The sequence below is a fragment of the Furipterus horrens genome, unplaced genomic scaffold (assembly GCF_987537825.1).
Source record: "Furipterus horrens unplaced genomic scaffold, mFurHor1.1.pri manual_scaffold_5, whole genome shotgun sequence".
NCBI classification, from domain to species: Eukaryota; Metazoa; Chordata; class Mammalia; order Chiroptera; family Furipteridae; genus Furipterus; species Furipterus horrens.
Window position 1 is genome coordinate 40,980,249 of NW_028327175.1, and position 9,154 is coordinate 40,989,402.

General features: G+C 39.4%; 1 pseudogene; it reads right to left on the minus strand.

Moving 5' to 3' along the window:
- Positions 1 to 4,838: 4,838 nt before the first annotated feature.
- LOC150008450 (large ribosomal subunit protein eL24 pseudogene) lies at positions 4,839 to 5,295 on the minus strand (annotated as a pseudogene).
- Positions 5,296 to 9,154: the final 3,859 nt, after the last annotated feature.

Consider the following 9,154-nt stretch of genomic DNA (forward strand, 5'->3'; position numbering starts at 1 on the left):
CAATCTAAAGAATTCCCCGATTTCCACAGAAGATTACATTTTTGGTGTACTGTGTAGTTGTTCAAGTAGTTCAATTTAATGTTAACTATTACTCTCCTTAATCTTAATTAGGTTAAGACAATAGTGTTCTTTACATAATACTATAAATATCAAGGGAAAAGTTTAAAACGTAAATATGAAGATGCTGCATAGGTGGTGTGTGTTGTGAGTAGGGCTACTAAATGGTACTAGTAAAGATTTATCAAATGATGCTGCTATTGTGTTGCTATATTTTTAATAAAATGAAAATCTTAAAACTTTGTCAGTCTTGAGTAGTAATTTCACTTATTTCCGAGACATTTATTTGTATATTTACACATTAAAAATAATTTTTTATTTTATTTTTAGAGACGAGAAGAGAACCATGTTAGGGAAACATTGATCAGTTGCCTTTTGTTTGTGCCCCAGCCAGGTACCGAACTGGTAATGTAGGCATGTGCCCTGACTGGGAATTGACTTGGCAATCTTTTGCTTTGCATGACAACGCCCAACCAACTGATCCACATTAGTTGGGGCCAGCTTGTTTTTATGGCAAAGATAGTAACAGGCTGTTCTAAGGTTTCAAAATTACTACCAAATAGAGATAGTGAACACTGGCCAGTCTTCGTGTTCTATGGCAGTAAGTTTAGTCAAAGGCTTTGCATCTTAAACATTTTGTAGTATTCTAGTGATAGCTGATTTGGAACCTCCCGTTTATTTTCAGAAGAGGCTTCTTACTAGGGTATTTATACAATGAAAATTGTCATTGCTTGTCTTTCAACAGCAGGTGGAACGCCTTCTCCCATTTATCAGAGAAGTATAGCTCTTCATTTGGTGAATGAGTGGTGTGTTCGTGGTCATTTAAGTATGACAACCTATTAGCCAAAGGTCCTGTTTTAAAAAATACATTAGCTATCAGATTTGTATGACCAGTGGCCAGCTGTGGTTATAGACCATTTGCCATTTTGGTTTCCAAGTATGTTAAACTACATATATGGGGAAGGTGTGGGATGAGAGAGGAGAGATCTTTAAAGCATACCCCTTACCAGCAGTGTTTGTGTGACCTCCACAGGACTTCTTAGAGGAATGCCAGGTTGGAGTAGAAACTTATCTGACAGCAGACTTTCAAACAAAATGGCTGTGCTCTATTATTTTTGTTAGGAATGATTACTAAATAGTAATTATTTGTATATAGTTATAGTACATTTTATTTTATAATTATTTCCTTTTTAAAAAATTTTTTACTGATTTTATTTTATTTTTGAAAGAGAAACATCAATTTGTTTCCCATTATTTATGTATTCATTGGTTGATTCTTGTATGTACCCTGACCAGGGAGCGAACCTGCAACCCTGGCACATTGGGATGATGCTCCAGCCAACTGAGCTAGCTGGCCAGGGCTAATAATCATTTTCTTATCTTAGGAAAAACATTCTAAGATTCACTGAAAAGAGTAGTTAAAAAATTTAAAACAGTATACTACTTTATAATGTATTAACCACAGTGTGATAATGAGAGGTGGTAGATAGAATTAGTTACATAAGCATGACCCTCTAGGACTGTATTTCCCTCTCCTGAGCTGCAGTCTTAAATTTGCAACCACCTCATTAGGGTAGCACCTGACTCAAAGCTATTGTGATACTGGATCTCTTAATAGATAGCACTATGCATTTATCCTGTTCCAAACAAAATATTTAATTTCCAGTTTCATGTCTGTACCTCTGCTACTTACTATTTTCCACCAGAATTGCCATCTTTCTAGTTGTTCATTACCACTATTAATTTCTGCCTTGATCCCTACCCTCAGTCCCATTTGCTAAGTCTTCCTAGTTGTGCATTTCCTCTAATATTTTAGATGCACCCCTGTATCACTCATGAAACAGAATCTGCTCTAGCAGAAAGGTAATATGGTATTAGAATTAAGTCCCTTTTCCTTTTAGTTTATTTCTGTAGCCTGCTAATTTGTCTTCCAATTTCAGGACTTTTTCCAAATTCATTTCAACATACTGGGTTGGCCAAAAAGTTCATTTGTTTTTTCCTTTAAGATGGCTCTAGTAGCACTCAGTTGTCTTCAACTTCATTGGAAAAATTTGGTTAGATTGTATTGTTACAGCTGCCAAAGCGTGCATTTAAAAACAAAACAAAACATCAAAATTGGTGAATTTTTGTATAGCCATTTTAATATTGAAGATGGAAGGAAATATGCAACACTTTTGACATATTATGTTTTATTATTTCAAGAAAGTTAAAAACACAACCGAAACGCAGAGAAAGATTTGTGCAGCGCATGGAGAAGGTGCTGCGACTGATAGAACGTGTCAGTAGTGGTTTGTGAAGTTTTGGGCTGGAGATGTGCTGGATGGTGCTTCTCGGTTGGGTAGGCCAGTTGGAATTCATAACAATCAAATTGAGACATTAGTTGAGAACAATAAATATTATATCATACCACATGAGAGATAGCCAACGTACCCAAAATATCCAAATCAATAAAATTATTGGTAAAAATGAAAAATCTGTCTTATTGTACAAAAATCAAACACCATATGGTCTTTTTGGCCAACTCAATATGTTGCTAGTTACTTAAATTTCTTTAAATTGGTCTGTAGTTTTGTAATGTCTTTCTGATTTTGGTATATGGGTCATGGTGTCTCTCTTCCATAAATTATAGGTGGAATTTCTCAATAAAGCAAACCCGAGCCTGGAATTTTCTTTTTACATTACAAATTCATTATTAAAATAGGTTTAGGGTTATTAATATCATTTATTCTAGAGTGAGCTTTGGGGGCGTGTGTATTCAAAGAAATTGGTCCATTTTTTCTTAGTTGTCAAAATTACTGGCATAAATTTCATGATATTTCCTTATCTTTTAATATATGTTAAGACATAGTGATCTCTCATTTCTAATATTGTTAATATATGTCTTGATCAGTCTGGCTGGACATTTACCAGTTTTACTGATTTGCTCAATCATGTTTTGCTTTCATCAGATTTTTTTCTGTTCTGCTTTTGATTTCACTGATTTCTTCTGCTTACTTTGGGTTTTGTTTGCTTGTTTTTTTTAGTTTAAAATTGATTGGGGTCACTGACTTGAGATTTTTTCCTAAGATAAGCATTTTAGTGCTATAAATTTAAGAACAGTAATAATAAACAGCAATAAATTAATAGCAATAATAAACCATATATTCTTTAACTGCTTTCTTTGAAGCAAGAAAGGAAGCTGGCAGCTTCCCAAAGGAACTGAAATCCAGTGACATGGGAGTGGGGCTGTCTCAAGCCTCATGGGTTCCTCTGTGTTAGTGAGGACACGGTGCTGCGTCTGGGTGGTGCAGCTTCATGGGTGCCTGGCTTGGCAAATGGAGCTCAGTTTGGAGTTCAGGCTCCCTTGTCTCGTGCTCTGAGTATCTTGGTGCAATAAACCGACATCACAGCTGTCTGGGGCACCAGCAACAGGAAGCTGTTTCAATGTCACTTCCTTCCAGCCCCAGACTCTGGCTGGCCTACTTGGCAGGTAGAGGGACTGGGTAATCATTAAGATATTTATTGGCTTAAAAAAGGATGAAAGCCTGACTGAAATTTGGAGCCGGTATAAACATGCTGCAGAGAAATAATGAAATGTCCACACATGACAGTATTTTAGAGTTTGAAAAGGATTTTGGAAATGAACTAGTGTTTTCCTTTCTGCTCTTTGACAGAGCTCCAAGAGGAAGTGAGTAACCCCACCTCTGACTGCTTGTAAGAAGCAGTGTCTGGGCAGGGCCTGAGTGCTGTGGTGCCTGCCTGTGTCCTTTCCATGACCCAGTACTCAACCGTCAGCATATCTCCTTATGGTATTTGACTACCATTTTTGTAAGTTAAAATTTGGATAGGTTTTCCCTTCTAAAGTGCATCTTGAAAATGAGTATAAAGAGATAAGTTCTCAGACTCAATGATTATAGGACTTCCAAGCATTATTTATAGTATTTGGAAAAATATAATTTTCATTTCCATGGAATTGTAGCTTCTGGCAGTAATAATTCCATTATGTTTGATGAACCAACTGAGATATCTAAGTTAATGCAATTTGTGTTTAAAGATATCCTAAAAGGCTGATATAACTATCTGTACATGACTTTTAAAAGCATTATAGTTATTAAGCAGTGAGAATATGTTCTAACATCAATCTAATATGATTTTCTGTTCTCCCAGGCCAGGTGGCAAAAGTTTAATGAGCAATTTAATTGCTTGATGAGTCAAATATGTCTTATTTTTTGCTCCAAGGGTTCGGATAACATTGGTTCAGATGAAATATTCGAGTTTTTGTTAGCGTATTTACCTTTAGGGAATCAAACCTGCTTAAGAAATCATCTTCAGGTTCCCCAAATACTATATTGTGTCTTAACTTCACTCCCTTACTAATTACTAGTCATAAAATCCACAAACCTTAGAGCTAGATTTCATTTTAGAAATCACTTTATATCATTTCATAATATGACAGAGTACCTTAAACTGGGTGCCTTAAACAACAGTTCATTAACTTACAGTTCTGGAAGCTAGAAGTATGAACTCTGGGTGTTTAGAAGCATTTTCTCTCTGAAGCCCCTAGGAGAAAGTCTGTTCTATGTCCTTTTAGATTCTGGTATGCTGGCAGTGATTGGCATTCCTTGGCTATTAGACTCTTCACCCTGGTCTCTTGTTCCATTGTCACGTGACCTTCTCCCTATATGTATCCCATGTGTCTTCTTATAAGGACATCAGTCATATTGGATTGAGGGTTCTTCTTAGTCCTGTATGACCTCATTTTTTTTTAGTCAGATCTTAATTTGAAAATCTGATCTGCCAACTTAGCATTTTCCACCAACATAGGGAGCAGAAACCTTCATAGGCTTCACAGGCTTTTGCTTAGGTGCTGCCTTTGCTGGAGCCTTAGCAGCAGCCATTGCTGTCTTTTTAAATGCTTGCTTAGCCGTTTTTGCTGCCCTGGAAACCCTGATGGCTTGTTCTCATGGAGTCTTCCTAACTTCAGGTTTCTGGTTCCTCTTGGCTGTTAGATCAGCAAGAGATGCACTGGTCACGGCCCTCTGGAATTTGCATAGTGGTTCTCTTGAATTTCTTTCCTTTTTGTGCTTTACTCTGCAGAGGACAGTCCAGTTTATCTGTTGAAGATTCCTCTTGGAAAGGAATTCCCACTCACATTTTGCATTAAGAAATTGGACAACCTTTCCTTGTGTCCTGGCTAAGCGCCTTGTGTATGCAGGGTAGACCTTGTAACCCACTGAGACTACACAGTTCAACCTTCATGGCTGTGGCTACCGGCAAGAAGGAAAGATGGTGAAGAGAACCAGTACGACCTCCTCTTAACTGATTCCATCCACAAAAAGCCTATTTCTAAGTGAGGTTACATTCACAGGTACCAGGGTTGAGGACTTGAACCTATCTTTTGGGGGGACACAAGTACACCTGCAGCATGCAACCCTACTACTTCTATGAATATAACAGCACTACTAGCAGACATGAACCGCCCTCCCTTTCTGTGTGCTCTTGGGGTCAGGTAAAAGCTGGATACAGGGAATCAGCATTTACCCAAACCATTCTTGTCTTTGCAATGCTCTTAGACTCATCGAAAACCTGGTGATGAACAAGTCGGCCATTAGGTGTGCATTAGAAAAAATGAGTACTCGCACGTGTAGGACATGGTTGACATAGTGTGGTGTGGGGAGGCCTCTGAAGATATGGCATTTAAACTGGGTCTTGAAGGATGACAATGAGCCAGATACAGGAATGATGAGGAGAAGCATGTTCCAGGTGGAGGGAACAGCAAAAAATGAAGCCTCTGAGGTGGGGAAGAAGCCAACACTTTCCAGGGACTGAAGGAACAAAGAGGGGAGATGAAAGAAGATGAGATCAAAGATGTAGGCAAGAGCCACAGCCTGATGGACAACGAGTGGCTCCCGAACTATTTTGACAGCAACCCTGCTGCTAAGAAATACAGGTACATAGATGCACATATATACAACTGGATGGTAAAAGAGAAGCTAGTGAGTAGTGGTTAGATTTTTCAGTTACATTTTGGAGGTAGCATCTTGGGGTGCTAATGTGCTGTGTGTAGGATAGTGAAGGAATTCAGGATGATGCTCAGCATTTTGGTTTGAACAGTTGGGCCAAAGGCGGTGCCAATAAGTGAAATAGTGAAGCCTGGGGAAAGAAAGATTTTGTTGAAGAGGGAGGGTCTGTTAATGAACAGTTCAGTGTTTGACACATTCTATTTCAGACACCTGTAAGCCATCTAAGTGGATATGTCACCTGCCAGATATGTCCCTGAAGCTCAGAGACAAGGTCTGACAGTATAAATCTGGAAGTTGATGATTACATATACATAGAATTTAAAGCCATGGAAATAGGTAAGATTTGAAGAATGGGAGTAAAGGGAGGAGAATGTTGGGGTAAGCCTTCAAGAAACTGACAACAAATAATGCAATTACTAAGCATATTAGTTACCATAATTTGGTGCACAGCATGGTGCACAGCACAGGTGTGCAAGGTGTAAGTAGTTAAGACTTGCAATCCCAGTAGACCAGCGTGTGAATCTGTGTGACTAGGCCAAGTCATTTAATCTCTTTGAGCTTCTATTTCTACATCTGCAAAACAGGAACAATACCCCTACTTCACAGGGCCTCTGTACATGCTGGTTTCCTATCCCTTTCCTCATGGGCTCGTGTTGCAGGGCAGTGGGGAAGAGAAGAAAGAACAAAAGAAAAAGATGTTTTGGAACAAGTCAAACTTATTTAGTACTTTGCTTAAAGCCTTCCCAACAGAAATCACATTACATAGGTATTTAATTTAATTTAATATCTGTGTAACTCCTCTGTTGAGGGACTGTGTTCCTTCATCCCTCGGCTTGTGTGCATTGGGAGAGCCCAAGCTGTTGCCTTCTGAGCCAGCCTCATTTTCTATGTGCTGTGTGCTTACTGGGATTCTGTTTAATGATATTTATTTCTCATTTTAAAAAGCTTCTAAATGCAAGTCAGTTTCTTCATCTGGGACCCGACTGAGGAAACAGCCATCCAAAGCAATTTTGACTATCCTGAACTTTAGCTTTAATCACTTCAGGTACCTGATGGAGCTGTGTGATTTTTGCATATTTATTGAAAAGCCACTGGCAATAAAATAGATCACAGTTACTGTTCCTGTTTGGCAGGTCTCTGCTGAGTTCACACTAGAGAGTGAAGTTCATACATTAACTACATACTGGCTCAGTTTTAACAAAACTCTGGACCCATTGAATCAGAATGGGGTCTGTAAGTGGGATGGAAGGAGGTGGGAATTAGATTTTAACAAACTTCCCTAGGACTCTTATGCAGATCAGAATTTGAGAACATTTCAGTGTGCTGAAAAAAGTCATTACCCATATTAGATCACTAAAACAGTTTATTCAGTTACTTATTATCACTAAGTGAAGTTGACAGGGAGAGCACATTCCATGTGAAGTACATCCCAGGACAGGAACTGCCTCTGTTCTTTCAACTCTAAAGTCTTTCAACCAGGAGTTTCTAAAATTTTTTGAACCATGAGAAACTGGGCACAAATTAAATCTCAAAGAATAGTGAAATATAGAAATAATATGTAATCACATTTTCAACCTAAAACACCAGGTTATTCTTTAGTCTTTGAAATAGTTTTTTTTTAATTCTCACTCGGGAATAATATTTTATTGTGTGTGTGTGTGTATGAGGGAGAGAGAGAAACATGGATGTGAGAGAGGAACATGACTTGGTTGCCTCCCATACACTCCCAGAATGAACCCACAACCTAGATATGTGCCCTGACTGGGAATCAAAGCCACAACCTTTCCATGTATGGGACAACACTCCAACCAAGCAGGCCACCAGGTCAGGGAAAAATAATTTTTTGAAATATGAGTTGCCCATTAAAGTCTTGTGCTGTAAAGGTGGAAGATGTGTGAGTGTGAGTGTGTGTGTGTTTCCTGAAGGCTTTCTAGAAGTCAGGCAGTCACAAATGGTCCCTACAGGCTCCCTGTCACCTACTCAAGAGCTGTTCCCTGCAGCCACAAGTGCTGTGGATTGCACAGCCCAGGGGGTGCCATTCACAGGACAGTCATCACAGAGCTGACGCTGTTCTGGCAGATGCCAGGAATGTGTTTTGAGGGAGGAATGTCATTTTCTCCCCCCCGCTGCCCACCAGGCCTCTGGTACCTGAGTCTCAGAAGCAATTTTCCTTCAAGGATGATAACCTTGGTCTTGGTGTAAGCAGGACTCATAAACCACTGTATTGGGTTGGGCATGCCCTTCAGGAATGGGGGCCTTGGCTCAAATCCCTGGTCTGTGTGTACCCCATACTTTCCTTGTGACTTCTTTGAATTTTTGACCTTCTTCCTCAAGGTGTCCTGAAATCAGCTTCTCTGTCAAAATGTGCTGCTCAGTTTGGCACATTTCAGTTCATTGGGTTTGTAGCCATCCCTATTTTGTGTAAGGAAGTCCAATGACTTATGATTTTGTGAGTTCAGAAATGCCATTGAAGGTCTAAGAACAGACACTGTAGCCCTTTGCTACAACACAGGTTTCCTCACCTCTCTGGCTCCACCTGTCTCCCAAAGGTCTGCGGTCCTGACCTTTGATCCTCTGCTGCTGACTGTAGACCAGTACTTCCCCCCACAGGTTCACTTGGATTAGGCCTACTTTAACAAGCCTACCTTGAAATTCTGGTGAATAACACTTTTAAAAATCAATGTATATTTTAAATTGTGTTTTAATTAATTCATTTCAAATAGTTATTATAGTCATAGTTTCCTCAGTGACAGTGTAATTCATTTTTTGTGTATCCTTCCAGAGGTATTTTATCTGCAAGCAAATTAATTCATATTCATCTAATCCCCTTTTCATACAGTTAGTAGCTTACCATATGCAGGGCTCTGAACTTAGCTTTTTTCACTTACTATTACAGTGACAACTTCCTTCATCTCTTTCCTGTCATGGACCGAAGGGGAAGGACACCAGGAGTCACTGGGTGAGCAAGGCTGTGCCTCAAGTCTGAGCAGGGTCTCAGAAGGGCCAGAGAAGGTGGGATGTGGCTGGGACCTTAAAGGAACTGGGGAGAGAACATGCCTTCTGTTGCCTTCCCCCCTTCACCTGGTGAAAGAGGC